Consider the following 15,873-nt stretch of genomic DNA (forward strand, 5'->3'; position numbering starts at 1 on the left):
TTCATGATTGTCTCCTGCAACTTTGCGGACAGATTCAAACAAATGGATCATCTGGGAAATTAAGTGTCGACTTGCTGGGAACAAATAGCCTCATGTTGATGTTAGTTGATTCAGGAAATGAAGGAAAATTATTTGATTTGCGGCACACTTTATAAATAACATACTTTATAATCTTAGGACTTAAGTGAGTATTTTCAAGTCAAAAGGCTAAAATAATTCAGTCAGACTTGAGTTCAAATCATGTGGTTTGAGTCCACACCTCTGCGATGTTCACCATGTTATTGTCCTACTAATGGACCCTAATGTTGCGTTCACACCAAATGCAATGCGAAATTTCGCGTTGCGTTACTCGCGCAAGTTTGGACGCTAGAATATTTTGTGTTGACTCTACTTCATATGTGTGAGTAACTCGTGTCATACATGTGTGACATTGCTGAAGTGATGAATGAATTTCCACCGGTACGTCCTCAGTGTCATGTCCCCGGACAATCTCAATTCTCATTGGCTCAAGTTCAGATTTTTCAACTCTTATGATGTAAATCGCACTACTCGCTTCATTTGCGCCACTTAATTTGTGTAGCCTTTTTCACATTGTGTCCATCCATTGTGCTGCCCGGCAGGAATTCTTCTTTAATCACGTCTATTGACTTTACATGTAATTCACTCGCTTGAATTGTTTTAATAATATAACATTTGTAGGAACATTCATCAGGCTGAGATACTCCAACTACAAAACAGTGATAACCTGAAGGCGGCTTGGAAAACAGTAGTTAATTATCATCTGCTCTGATGTTATTAACTGTTACTTCCTGGCCTTTAGGGGTTGTTTTCTGACTTTTTACTCTTACCTATGACAGAGCATCTTTTGTTCGTATGTAGAGCCCAGAGTCATTAATGTGTTCTTCATTAAAGATGAATTTGCACACGTCTAAACATACTCACCGCAGCATGCCGTCAGGGAGGAAAAGCAAACACTCACCAGGGGAGCAGTCATATCGAGCCATTGCTGGATCTCACTCTGTTTTGTGAGTGTTCACCGCTTCACTGCAAATGGAAATAATTGGATTTATAAGCAAACCACAAAATGCTGCTTATGATTAATTTGCAAACACAAGCGAAGCTTTTCCATTCTAGCTGTTGCTGCCACGAGCACAGTTCTGTTTAGGAGACTTTTACTTTTGTGGGAAAATGTGTTAATAAGTGATACACTCCTGTTGAGGGAGCTGAGAGGCAGTTTTGACAGAGTTGTGTCTTTCCTCCACACGATCCACGTTAGGCACAAAGCCTGAGTGCTCCAGAGCAAGTAAGTTAATCCCTTCCAGCCTTGGAAGTGTTGTTCCACAGATGATAATGTTATACTTGAGAGGGGCAAAGCAAAGACAAATTTCCTTTCAGGGAGCATTAAAGAAGAACTGTTATTAGTCATCCTCAAGCTCAGATTGGTTTCCGTTGTGCTCGCCCCGAGGAAAACAATTTCCACCCATCTTGAAGAATGCACAACTTTTCCCTGCGGTGAAATAAGGGTCCAGACTCGATACATAAGTAATCGACCTGCCACTTCCATTGAAAAGTGTCAGCCTTCAGTCTCAACGTGCAATTCTCAGCCGACTGCTTGTTTGCTTGGGGCCAGTGTGGTGGAAAGGATGGAGGCTGCCTAGGTTTGGTGCAAACCATTCTGAACACTGGTGCACACCAAACATACCAAGTTAATAAGCTCTTGTCATCAAACAGACACAGGCAATAACATTCATCTGATCATTGTAAAAATGCCTTCAAGTTCCCGCTCGCTCACAACCAATGAAACCAATTTCCACTCTGAATAAACTATTAAATAAATCAGAATAAATGCATTCACCTCAACATAAAGCTGATACTTTGACTGTAAATTCAATCCGCTTAAATATTCAAGACATCACACCTGGCTGGCCACGTTCATTTATCAGCCAAAAAACCCATCAGTGAGTTGTTCTAAAAAACATAATGACTTGTCGGTAGCTGTTTAAGGAAGTGGTAACGAAGACCCTTGGAGGCCGCTTTGTTTACTGCCGGATATTTGTTTGCATTCAATTACGTTCTGGTGGAAAAGAGGAAGGCTTTGCCTAATGAAGCCTTGATTCCTGTCGGGCTTCTGCTTAAATGAATTATAATAACGAGACAAACAGGCAGCCGTCTCAGACAGGCTTCTTGTGGTTCAGTGATGATGTTTGTGTGTGTGCACGAGTGTGAGCGTTTGACTCTGTTTGTGCAATCACCCTCTTGTCGGGATTCATATGGACAAAAAACTTCTTGTTCTAATTGCATACACCTCCACCTGTGACGCACATGCACAAACACACATACACAAGCACCTTCCAGAATGATTACAGGCTTCTTGAAATAGTTTTGCCAGCTATGATTACATCGATGTATACATTTAATTTACATTTAAAAGAGACATCACTTAAAGTCAGATTAGCTACTGTTCTTATAGCTTCTGGCTCTCAGTGGAGGATGTTATGCTGCAGATAGCATCTTTAAACGAAAGAGCTGAGACATGACTCTTCTCTGTCCATATTCTGTGCTTAACTGTGCTGGGCAGTGCTGTTATATCTACTGAACACTGGAACCAAGATGAAACAGTTATTTCTCTGCATTCAACAACTATAGCGTCTATAAATAAAGGTCTGATAGACACCTGCTAACCTTTGTTAGGCTGGAATTTAGACACTGTCTTCAGCTATAGGGACAGTTATCATATAAACACACTGGCTGTTTGGGATGTTATGCCCAGTTCAGACCAAAGATTTGCATTGAGATGAGTTGAAACAGGCAACTACTCGCAATGTGCCATTCTGCAACGTTCTAAAAACCTGCCAGTTCACACCAATGCAACTAGATGAGATGGTGTATCATCTCTATGCAACAACTCTCTGTACTTCTGTTCTGATTTCCAGCTTTTCAGGTTTATTTTGTGGCTGAATATTATTTGTAGCTTCTTAAAATATGAATGAGGATAGTGATAGTGAGATACTGGAGGGGGGGCATAAGCACGTACAGCAATGACCCTCTGTCTGACAGCGCTGTCTGCGGTCATTGCGACTCAACCAGCGGACTTTACTACAAGCCGATTAGCTGTAGTGTAGAAACAGGTGACATGCTTTATGTTCTAAAACCAGCCAACGGCGATTTGACCAGCTGAGTGGCAGGCGACGCCATCAACCAGCTTGAGTTGAGCTCAGACCGGCCAGTTTACACCGCTGCAACTTTTCTCTGCAACGTTCTAAAACAGTTTTGTCTCGTCGCGAATCTTCGGTCTGAATTGAGCTCATTTGAGCTGCTCAATTGAGCTGCTCCTCAGCTCCATCAGGGCTCGATAGGCTCCCTGAATGTTGTTGTCGCTTGAAGGTTATCTGCGCTCCAAATGTGCTCGCAGCTCGCTGTTACTCCAAAATTAGGTTAGAGGTACGCGAAGCTTTGCAAAAATAGAGCCAGGGTGTGCATTTTTACAAGCAAGTGACATGTTGCAGCAGGTCAGGGCATCTTTGTTGGGAAAAACTGAAAGAATCTGATGTTCGCTGGTTTGCATTGGGTCCGGTAAGGAAGAGGTTTGATAGTGTGTTCACACCAAATGTGAAGCACGCATTTCAGAGGCCAGATTGCAAACAAAATCAATGCTGTGACGACCCTTCTCAAATACTCCAGATGGCCCTTTTGCTGGCTCTTGTTTGTTGTGTCGCAGGAGCTGAGAGGACGGTCTGTGGTTGATTGAGCCACCCCTGGGCCCAGTGTGTGTTTCAGCATAAACACTTCGCTCCATTGTTAATCTCTCTCTCTTGGCCTGAAGACAGCTCTGGGTTCTTTGTTATCCAGACACACACTGCCATGCGCCCACACATGCACTTCATCACTGATTGCTGATGATACATATTGTATTGTTTGATTTAACTTGTGCTTTTGTGAATAGATTATCATTGCTGTCAGCCAGTTCGTTTGTCTCTGGCTTTGTGTGATACTGTGTTAATACAAGCCTATCAGCTTTTAGATCTAATTAAGATTCTCCTGACATTACAGGGAATCAGAGAGGAGGATAAACCTATTGACAAACCTGTGGGCACCTGCAGCCATGACTCAACCCCAGTACTGTAGTGCGTCAATACTACGGAGACAGATCAAGGGCTTTGAGATTAGTGAAGCTATAGGACTACATGGTAAGTCCTGAAAATATGTATTTGTTACTTGTGTACGTTATTTTGTTGAGTTGCTTCTTTGCAAAATACTCATAGTCATTTAAGTTAAGCTTTTATTGTGGAAGGTAAATAGCCTCCCTGTTTTGCACGTTCACATCACTTGATTCCTTTTGGTTGTACTTTACTGCCAAACAAGTTAGCTGTTAGCTGCTTTCCATAGTTAGTTAGCAAAGCTGTTAGCAGAATAGTTGAGCACACCATAAAACAGCCAGGAAAAAATGTTGTTGTTTTTTTCAATTAGATTAAGCAGGCATTGTCATGATTTGATAATGAGTAAAAAATGCACTAGTTTAGGCCAATATAACTTCACTTCTTGTCGAGGTCATCATTTGATCTGTCATTGATAATTCTGAGCTGGCTTGGTTTTAACCACCCTGCTGCTGGCTTTCAGCATTTTTACTATGTAGCCCACACGTATCAGACGATGATGATGACCATTCCCAAGGAGCTTATCTCTTCGTACAGCAGCACATTCTCCCTTTCAACAAATGGCCAGCTGAGATGAAAACCAGAATGATTGGGTCACCAGGCGGTTTGAAGCGAGACAAAGAGAGGGGAAACAGGCAGACAGACAGCTGGATAACAGGCAAAGAAGACAGATAACAGCGAGGCAGAGAGCAAACAGACAGATGGAGGAAGTGTAGATACAGTAGGTAAAGATTGACAGGCTCTTAGAGGAGCTGTTGGCTTCGTATCCTTTATAAACAAAAAGGTAAATAATGAAAGAAAAGGCACATCAGTGTTCATTCAGTTATTCTCTTTAACCCGAAGTGAGACGCAAAAATAAAACAAGCAAAGCGAGGAAAGAAGTGAAACAGCGTCATTAATGGAAGCTGCGTGTCACCTCAAACCACAGACGGCACACTGTGCTGTCACTCTCAGATGATGAGGAAGTTGGGAGAATAAAGACACGCAAGGGAAAGAGAGAAATGAGCCGACTGTGCTGGAGAGTCAGAGATATCAGAGAGGCTGCAGAAAAAACAAAGATGAAAGAAAACACAATATAAAAAGAGCGAACAATAAAGCCAGTGAGGAAGAAAGAGAATGAAAGGACATCTTACTGCAACCTTACTGCATGTCCTCCGCCTCCGCCCCTCCTACGTCTATTATTAGTTTTATTGGAAGAAGCTCAGTGTATCGTCCCACTTATTGATTTAAGTGTTTAAGTGCCAAGGTGCTCTGATGAAGTAGAGTGCACCGCTTTATTGTTTGTGTCTGTACAACTGTACATCTTAAAGGTCAGTACAGGAGCACTTCATCTGTTTCCTGTCATTTTGATGTACAGTCTGCCAACATAGACATAAATCATAAAGTTTGAGGGACAAGTCTCCAACCAGTTCTAACATGAACCGAGCTGATTTATTGCAGGTTGTCAATGATGAAGTGTATACACGCAGTACTAAAGCAATTTTTCTAACACCTACAACATTTGTTGCAGCCAAATGTCGACATGTCTTTGAATGAATAAAAATCTACTCCAGACCTCCTGCTGTCTGCCATTGTGAGCACATATACTTATTTGCAGATTGAAGTTCAGTAAATGAGCTCAGAAAGAATGAATAAATGTTTAAAAATCATTCCATAACATGTAAAAGTGTGAAGAATTATGGCCTTGGGCTGAAAATGGGCACTATTCAGACTGAAACCTCCCAATTTATGAACACCAAACAAGATAATTGGCACTTTCTGTAGACGCTCTGCATGCTGTCTTTGTTTTCTTTTGTAAAACTGTCTTTTTTGTAAAGAATGTTGTTGAAGTCAAGATCAAAAGGAGAAATAGTTTTGAGCTTGGAAAAAGCATGTTGCATTGTAAATTCTTCTTATAGAAAAATATACTTGACCTTCTGCTTTGCTGCAAAACCACAGTTCACATTATTTGATACATAAAACAACTAATAGCTGTGTGTTTGTCCCTCCAAAACAGCTGTTCCTGGCAGATTTGAAGTACATCTGCCATATAAAATGAGGCGGCAGACAATTACGGAAATGATGAGTACTGGGGCGGGAATGTAAATGGAGTTCTTTAATGCTGCTATAATGGGTTTTTTTTAATGACAGTGGATCACATGACTACCTATGTAGAAAGAGGACAAACTCTCAGAGAATTAGCACCTGAATCTGCAGCTCTACGTAGCCAGTGGCGCCCCTAAAAGTGGGGCCAAGGGGGACCATGGCTCCACTGGTACATTTGCTGCCCCCACCCACTGCCCCCCCTGACAAAAATACTCGGAGGTCGGCATTATTGTCTTTAAGAGGCTGTGGCATGGCAACACATTCTCACTCTGACCTCGTCACATATTGATGTTTGGTCATGGACTTTCCACATTCACATACAGCGTGCAAGGTACCCTGGGTGCGTTGGTTGTCGTTCTGGGACACCGTGTCAAGTTCTGCCTGTTACATGCATTGTCTTCTTTCAAGATACACTTCTGTTTTCACGGGAAATTTACTGTTTACATACACGGCTCTCCCAGGTAAAAGTGTTTGTTGGACCCACCAACGCTAATTGGACTTTTGCCGCCTTAACTTTCATTCTTGTCCCGCCGTGTTTCCACCTGACACCACCAGCCCCCATTAAACTATAACAGTGACCAGCTGCATATCATGCCGACCTTTTTCGTCACTGCCCAAACGCCAGATTTCAACAACTTCGGAGCTCTCCTGAAGGTAGTGGTCTGCTGTGAAGCTTGACAATCAAAGATATCCATTGTCATCCATCATGTGGACATAACTTGTCAGGGAAATTTAGTCAAATTTTGACAAGGAAACAACTGGCATGGCCTTTTTCAAAGAGACACGTGTACAGATACATATTAGAACTTGAACATTAAATGTACCTATATTAGACTCTGCACATCAGATAAATAGCAATATTAACTGTAAAATATATAGTATAATAGTATATTAGTGTGCAATGCACTGGCCCCATCTGGCCACCCGTTTGAAAACTTTATGGGGGCACCACTGTTTATCACATCTTTCAGCCTAACACTGTTTTGGTTCACTCTCACCGCTCCTATTAGCGTCGTTTTCAGCTACAGCAGGCAGCTGTTTTCAGTTAAAAAGCTCTGAAGATCTATTGTGCAGCACCAAAAGGCAGACAAGGAGAGTTAATGGGTAGCTGGTGGAGCATTTAGCAGCTAAAGAAACAGATATTTCTCTCAGATATTTCTCTCAGGCTCTGGGGGAAAGCAAAACAGAGCTAAAAGGAGAATTAATGCTGGACTTCCATTTGTCAGGTGGACACAAAAAATGCTAATGTTGGACGATCTATTTCTTTAGAAGTGCTGCCATTTTAAGTTGTATTTTTTCTTTGAAATATTGATTGAGGGTTTCATATGTTAATGTCACTCAATAATACACCTTCAGTATTTTTACGTATGTGTGTGTGTGAGAGAGGTAAAAGGCTGAGAAAAAAGCATCCGGAAGACAGAATAAACGAACAAGAGTAAAAGGTCATTTGGCAGTTTAAGCCATGCTGCTAGATGTGAAAGGAGCGGGTGATGAAGTGATGGATGTTGTCATGGTGATGCTGGCTGTGATCTGTGATTGGGAGCTTTGGCCTGGAGTCAGACCAGTTTGATAATCACGTACAAACAGGGCAAGATGATTGGAAAACAAAATGCCTGTGTTATTATGTGCAGTACAGTATGACTATACACACCGTGTACAGCTGCACACACACAGATTCAGGTGATGGCCCCTGTGCATACATGAACGTGTCATACCTACACACAGGCAATCCCATGGAGCCCTGTTCGCTGTTACCACTGTTTTCTGCATTATTTATGTTAACTGCATTATTGAATATCGTCTTGCCTTCTGGTTTAAAGTCCCTCACAGTTTTTATTCTAATTTAGGATTCATTCTTTAGGTTTGCTTATACGAGTGTTTTGAGCCGGATTCATCAAACTCTCTTAAGCCTCCTACAGACTGTGAGATTTTAACAGTCATATAAGTTTAGTGCAGCTACACTGTGCAACATGGATCTAATGTACTTGGGTACTACATCAAGTTTGATGTATGGAGACAGCGCCTACTGAATCACAGGCTACGACATACGTTGCAATAACTTCCCACACTGAGCAAACAAGGATGCTGCACGGGTTATTACTTCTCCAGCTGTGAAGGACAAGCTAGAAGGTCACATTATTAAGTAACCTAAGTTTTGTGGGCACTACATACTGCGGTGTGTTTGCTAGCTGCTTGGTTGCTCACTTGGCAGCAGCAACTCTGCCTCTATTTCCTGTCATGCTTCGTCCTTCTTTGCACAGTCATAGAAAGAGCTGGAGGACACATCGTACAGGCAAGACTTCTGTTGCCACAACTCCACAAGGTGTTCCTCTTTGCTGGGATCTCGCACATTTGTGAAAGTGTGTTTTGCCTCCATAGGGAGCTGCTATCAGTCTGTTTGTTTGGGTTTAGCGGCAGTGCGTCATTTCATGCTACATTTCTGCTGACATAGGTTGTGTTTGATTGCAAGATCGTGACAACGGCCATCCTAATACCTCTCTTACTTTGCGACATAGGACTGTTTTAGAGCCATGACCAAATATATCGCCAGGTTTCTTTCACATTGGTCATCTTTTATCTGGGACAGCCCAAAATCTTACAGTGTATACCGGGCTTTAGGCCCCTGACACACCAAGCCAGTGGTCAGCCGTTGGTCAATGTTGGTCCATCAGTGAGCTTCTGTCACTCTAGTTTTTGTGTCCAGTACTGTTTGCACTTGGCAAACGTTGCCAATTTAGCAGGTAGAATCGGCGTTGGACACAACACTGCTGGTCGATGCTCAGTGCTCAGTGCACAAGAAGAGAAACAGAAGTGAGGAACGTAAACAAACAGCTAAAGTCAAGAGGGCGTGAGACTGAAACAAACTTATTATAGCAGGTAAGATTATTTTTTTAGGCACTGAGCTCTTTAACAGAAACGGTTGGTAATTGTTTCTAAGTTATTGTTCACTGGCGCACAGAAATATCCATTGTTCTTTCAACATCATGTTGTGTTGTTAATGTGCTAACCGGCTAGCTAGAGTCTTGAATCCATCCTTTGGTCTTCTAGTTTTGCTTTTTTAATGATGAATACAAATTACCACCGCCTGCTGGCATGGAAACTTAATTCCTCTAATGTTGGTGCAGAACGTACATAATACTTGGCCATTGGCTGTAGTCTTGGCGGTGCGTTCAAGCGCAACTTTTTGACTGATACATAGGCAAAGTGAGGTGACGCAACAGTCAGCCTTTGTCGCTACTAGTTTTTTGACGTCGCTTTTGTGTGTCTGGGCCTTCCAACTGGGCAGAAACTGTAATTTCCTGCCAGATCAGTTGTCATTAGATGTGCAGTTTGAGGGTCTGTTTAACAGACTATTGATTTCTGGGTAAGGCATTGTGATTCCAGGTTATCAATGAGGATAAAGGCAGATACAGTACGTACATAAAATGCTCAAATTCTCTTGAATCACTTGTACAAGCTACATGAAAACAAATCTGTTCGCACAAATGGCATTTGCATGAAGCCCAGTGGAGGTAATTAAGCATTTAATGTGAAAAGCAAGAATTGAAAAAGGATTTTTGAATCTGTGTTCATCTGTAGCACTGAACAGGGGAGAAGCTGCTTCTACTCGCGAGTATGTAATTCACAGTTGACTCTGGGCAGCGCTCAGGACACTTTAATAATAAATGTTCCTGCCAGCATCCATGATCTTGTTTGGACTTGTAATTAGTGTTGGAGGCAGTGAGCTTAAGGTATCACATGTCTATATATGTGTGTAGGTCAAAAGTATCGATGTGTAAGTCCTATAAAATGTCATGTTTCGATGCCAACATAGCTGTTGAATCTCTCTCACAGGTTTGGGCTGATGAATCAACACCAGAACTACTCACAAGCTGCACTGTAGCTCCATCAGCACGCTGCGTAGAGCACTGAGTCATAGACCTCCACTGTGTAAACACAGTGCTTGTACCCATGAGGAGCTGCAATGAGTGTGCAGGAAAGGGTCAGTGTGATGGCCATGACTTTGATTTTGGAGGGCACTTGTAAAACTTGAGACACTCAGTTTAACCTCAAGGCCACCTGGCTGCTGTGTCTCAGCATCCTTTGCATATTTTCCATCTATTTATTGTCTGCAAAGGTGCATTAAGGGAAAGGATCATTAGTCCTGCAGCGACTGAAGAAGTCTTTATTCACTCTATGACGACTCAGTTTATTCAATTTAAGGATGATATTTCAGAATATTTATTGATCCGCTCTGGGAGTCCAGCAGTTCATAACCCTTTATGTCTGATGTAACCCCACAGATCTATAAGATGAGCTCAAGCACATTCATCATGTTCCAAATGTGTTCAACTGAAAGGATTTTAAGATGAAGGTTATTAGATGTACACTTTTCATTTTTTAGGTAGTTTTGCTCAAGCTGACTTTATGCGGTAACCTTTTGCAGAAGCTGAATGTTTCGACCATTCATTTATTTTAAGCCATGTTTACACACCCATCCATCCATCCATCCATCCATCCATCCATCCATCCATCCATTTTCATCCACTTGTCCAAGGCCATGTCGCAGGGGCAGCAGGCCAAGCAAAGCACCCTAGACGTCCCACTCCCCAGTAATGCTATCCAGCTCCTCCTGGGGGACCCCAGGGCATTCCCAGGTCAGCTTAGATATCCCTCCAGCATGTTCTTGGTCTGTCCCGGGGCCTCCTACCTATGGGATGTGCCTGGAACACTTCTAACAGGTCACGTCCAGGAGGATCCTGATCTGATGCCTGAACCACCTCAACTGACCCTTTTGACGCGAAGGAGCAGCGGCTCTACTCCGAGCTCCCTCCGGCTGTCTGAGCTCCTCACACTATCTCTAAGGCTGAGCCCAGACACCCTTCGGAAGAAACTCATTTTGGTCGCCTGTATCCGCAATCTCATTCTTTCGGTCACTTCCCAGAGCTCATGACCATAGGTGAGGGTTGGGACGTAGATGGACCAGTACATTGAAAGCTTCGCCTTCTGGCTCAGACTGAGTATTTTTACTGTGTATTTATGTTATAGATGTTTATCATTTATGTTTTCTGGACTAAGTGTTGTATCATGTGCCCTGTATTTTATGTGTGCTAAATGTATGGATCCTACTGCTGCACAAACAACAAATAATATTATTAATTGATTTATATTTGTGGGTCTTTTTTCTCCTAACTACATATGTAGACATATCGACAGTATGTATTTACCAAATCATATTTTCTGTGGTTTCAAATTAGCAGATCTACTCCACAGTCTTTTGCTCACTCCCTGGTAACTGCAGAAATACCTTTTGAGGCAGGCGTCACCTTGGTTTGAAAATACTGGTCTATTCTATGTAGAAATAATGATAGTAATTTTTCTTTTTACAAGCTCTCTTTGCACCAACATCCATAATTGCAAGGATGCTGCTGTATTAATCACATCTAAATAGAAGGTCCAATTTAAAACCATTATTGTGATCTCCGACACACAGTATTATCATCTTTCTGCTTTTGCTTTTTGGTTTTATTGTCATCATAGATCATAAATAACAGAGAGATGTAATGTGTCAATCTACCACTAAACCAACTACACATAACAAATTCAACTGTGCCAGATATGTCAGTAATGGTAATGGTAGTTAAGTATGCATGATCATATCCAAAAATGATCTGGTTTATTGCACATGCTGATGTTATGACCTGGTACTGGATAGTAGGTGTTGACATGTTGAGTTGTTGCATCATGGGTTTTATCATTCAAAAACACAAATGTAAACCAGTATTTTGTAATCTATATATTTCAAAATATTCTTGTACACTGTTGTTTTCCCAGGTGTCTTTAACCTTTATAACATGTGCATTAGTCTTACACTGCCCCCTACTGTTAAAGGTACAAACAGTCCCCTCTCCTTTTTGTGAATGGAACAATTTGCCCTGCAGCAGGAACAAACTGCCCTGAGGAATGCTCTGGGGGGGGGTCGGATTGTTGAAGCCAAGATTCTGACGTAAATGCTGTAATATCTGTGAAAGACTTCAGCTCTCCTTTGGCTGTTTGAATTCCATAAAGTGATTGATGTTGTGTTTGTGCTTGTGTCATTTTGACGAGTGTCTGCGAAGACAAAGGGTCTCCATTTTAGAGAGAGAGAGACCATCTCTCCTGAGATCTGACGTAAAAGCCATTTACATGAGTGCAGAAATACCCCTAACAATCACACATCAAAGGAAGTAAATAACTTACAGTGTGAGGCTGATGAGGAGTAAGACATCATTCAGTGGCACACAGGCTGTCTAAATTTGGCACACCTAGTTAACATGCAGGGTTGATATGAAAATAGGGACACCCATGGCAACGGTATGAATATGAATTTTGTCCTTGTGTCACAAGGACATAGAACGTTTTTCTTCCTTTCTTCTTGTCGGTGGGTGTACAGGGACAGGTCAAGGAAAAATTATACACAGCACAATGACATCTTTACATTATTTTATATTCCACACACACAAAGATAATTTTCAATGGGGCTGGGTGTTGATACAAACTTACAACATTACTACCAATACTAGTAGCCTTAAAGTGATACCGATACCCGTAGAGCAATGGTTCCCAGTTGGTGGGTCGCGGTCTAAAAGTGGGTCACAGATCCATTCTGAATGGACCACAATAGACTCACAGATGCGTCAAGTTTGCAAAAAGCAAATTTGATTTTTAAGTACAGTGACTATCTGGAACAGAGCTTTTATTTTAAATTGCCGTTTCTGTCTAATGGACAGGTACTTGACAGAGACAGGCTGCAAACTAGCTTGATGACGCAAGTAGGACGCTTAATAAATTAAACTGTGTGGACCTTGAACTAATGATGAAGGAGAAATCTGGACGCCATGGCTGGAACAGTTGGGAACCACTGCTTTAGAGTACTTCATTTAATATATCCTTTGTACTTCATTCAGGACCCGTCATGTAAATGGAAGCATTCAGTTGTGTACAATACTACCAGATGCCATAGGCGTGTATTATTACCATATCTTTGAACATTTTGGTAGCATCTCAGCACGCTGACCTGCCAACGTTGCCAAATACACTGAGCTCGACTTCACCACACCATAGACTGTATGTAGCTGCTGCAGGAGTGGGTCAATCACACGTAGCATTAAAGCAAAGAACATTTGCTGTGATTGGCTGCGAGCAAAACCATACAAATGTTTTTCTAGATCTGGGTACCAAGAGGATTGAATGCAGGTATCATTTGACTGGAGAGGTTTCAATAGTTCTTAGTACTGGTTATTTTGGTTGATGAAATAGGCATAGATTTGCCTGGGAGGGTATGTCCTCCTCAATATTAAGAACATGTGCATCTGTCCCACTCAATAGAAAACAAAGTGAAAGTAGCAGAGGACAAAAGGCAGCAAAATGATACACAAGATAATCACATCCTTAAATTAATCAGAACCTATATTTTTTATTCCACACATACAAAGATAATTTTTATTAGGGCTGGGTGTTGTTCACAAAATTAAAGTACCACTACCAATACTAGGCAGCACGGTGGTGTGGTGGTTAGCACCGTCGCCTCACCCTGGTTCAATCCAGGGTGTAGGAGCCCTTCTGTGCGGAGTCTGCATGTTCTCCCCATGTCGGCGTGGGTTTTCTCCAGGTACTCCAGCTTCCTCTGTGAGTGTGAATGGTTGTCTGTCTCTACAGTATGTGTCAGCCCTGTGTTAGTCTGGTGACCTGTCCAGGGTGTACCCCGCCTTTTGCCCAATGTCAGCTGGGACAGGCTCTAGCCCCCCCGCGACCCCCAAGAGGATAAGCAGTTAGTAAATGGATGGATGGACTACCAGTACCAGTAGCCTTAAAGTGATACCAATACCTGTTGTACTTTATTTGATACAACCTTTTCTACTTTATTCTGCAACCATCAAGTAAATGGAAGCATTCGGTCAAGTAAAATGCTGCCACCACACGTGTATAACATTAACGTTTTTGGTTGATACAATAGGCATAGATTTTCCCCCTCAAAATTAAGAATAGATAGATAGATAGATAGATAGATAGATAGATAGATAGATAGATAGATAGATAGATAGATAGTTTATTGCCCCCGAAGGGAAATTTGTCTTGGACTCCATGAGCTGAGACAAGCTCATGGAGTCCAAGACAAATTTCCCTTCGGGGACAATAAGGGGAAATTTGTCTTGGACTCCATGAGCTTGTCTCATGTGCATCTGTCCCACCCAATAAAAACAAAGTGAGAGTAGCAGCTGTAGTAGCTGTTTTGACAAAATTAAAGACATTTACACCATAAAATTCAACACAATGTAGTAAATTAAGTGTTTGACACTTTTCTGGTTGAGGACCCCCAAATCCACCATTTCATATGTGTCTCCTCAAATGCTGAAACAACACCTACACCCTTTGATACCTCAGGAACTGACGACTGATACCTAGCCCATTTTTTGCTACAGACTACTCACTGGAGAATGCTGAGGCGCTGAAGTGAATTAGATATTATATTGGATTCTCATCACCTCTCCCTCCATCTGCTCAGATATAATCTAAGGTGAAGTTTAAAGTAACCTCTTATTCTTTTCATCAGGCCCCCATGACTCACCCCCCCTCTGTGCTCTCTCAGTAGTTGTCAATAATGTGGTTTACTGTTGATTTTGGCAGCAAACTCCAAACTAATTAAAACACGAAGCCATCAACAAATTAGCAGAGCTGTAATTTCTCTAATCACACAGGACAAAACTGTCAGCTGTATCAACAGCAAACCTAATACGCAAAACCAATTCAATTTCACACTCATTACACTTTTATAGAACTGATTTGTATCGCACACTCGGATATGAATTGTATTGTGGGTAACTGGGTCCAATAACAGCTCTTCTCTCCTCTCTATACAGCACAAATTACGAGTTGAACGTTTAACCAGGTGGTCAATTCAAGGGTCTACAACATATTCAGATATCTAATTTCAGTTAAAAGTATTTCAAGAGTATGGACCAATGAAATATTTTCCGCTATGGGAAGTCTGGGAACCAAGCTGATACAAATGTGTGTCCTTGTTAGGAGTCAAGATGACAGAGCGTTCCCTCCAGAGACAAGAGAAAACAAACAGATTGAAAGAAGAGAAAGACTTCTGCTTTGAAGAAACATGGATTGAGTTTTGTTACATGCCTGCAGGCTTTGGTGAGGAAATGCATTCTGTGGATATTTGCATAACGGGCATCTGTCTAGTTAGCTATTCACATCAGCAAGCGTTCAGCAAGCGTGGTTCAGAATTATGAGCACAATTTGTTTGGAGAGCAAACAGAACGATCGCCTGCGTTATCTGTGAGCCACAAAAATGTTCATTTGAATATCCAGAAGCTCATAAATACACAGAGAGTTCCTCATTGTGCATTCACTTTACTGTCAATTTCAGTGTGGAGTGTGAGACCGTCACAGCTGAAAGGGCAGAAATTGAGACTTCTATTTTTGTATGTGACTGAATTCAGCTTTAACTGGGTTGATTCAGTTGGGTTTGGCACACATGCTTGGTTGGTGACAAGTTAGTGTCTGGCCTTAATAACATTTAATCCGCTGAAAACATGAAGCAGCAGACTTTATGTTGCCAGGAAACACATCTGGCATGTGTTGGCCTTTGAAGGGCTGGTAC

This window comes from Epinephelus moara, chromosome 11 (genome assembly GCF_006386435.1).
Source record: "Epinephelus moara isolate mb chromosome 11, YSFRI_EMoa_1.0, whole genome shotgun sequence".
Classification (NCBI taxonomy): domain Eukaryota; kingdom Metazoa; phylum Chordata; class Actinopteri; order Perciformes; family Serranidae; genus Epinephelus; species Epinephelus moara.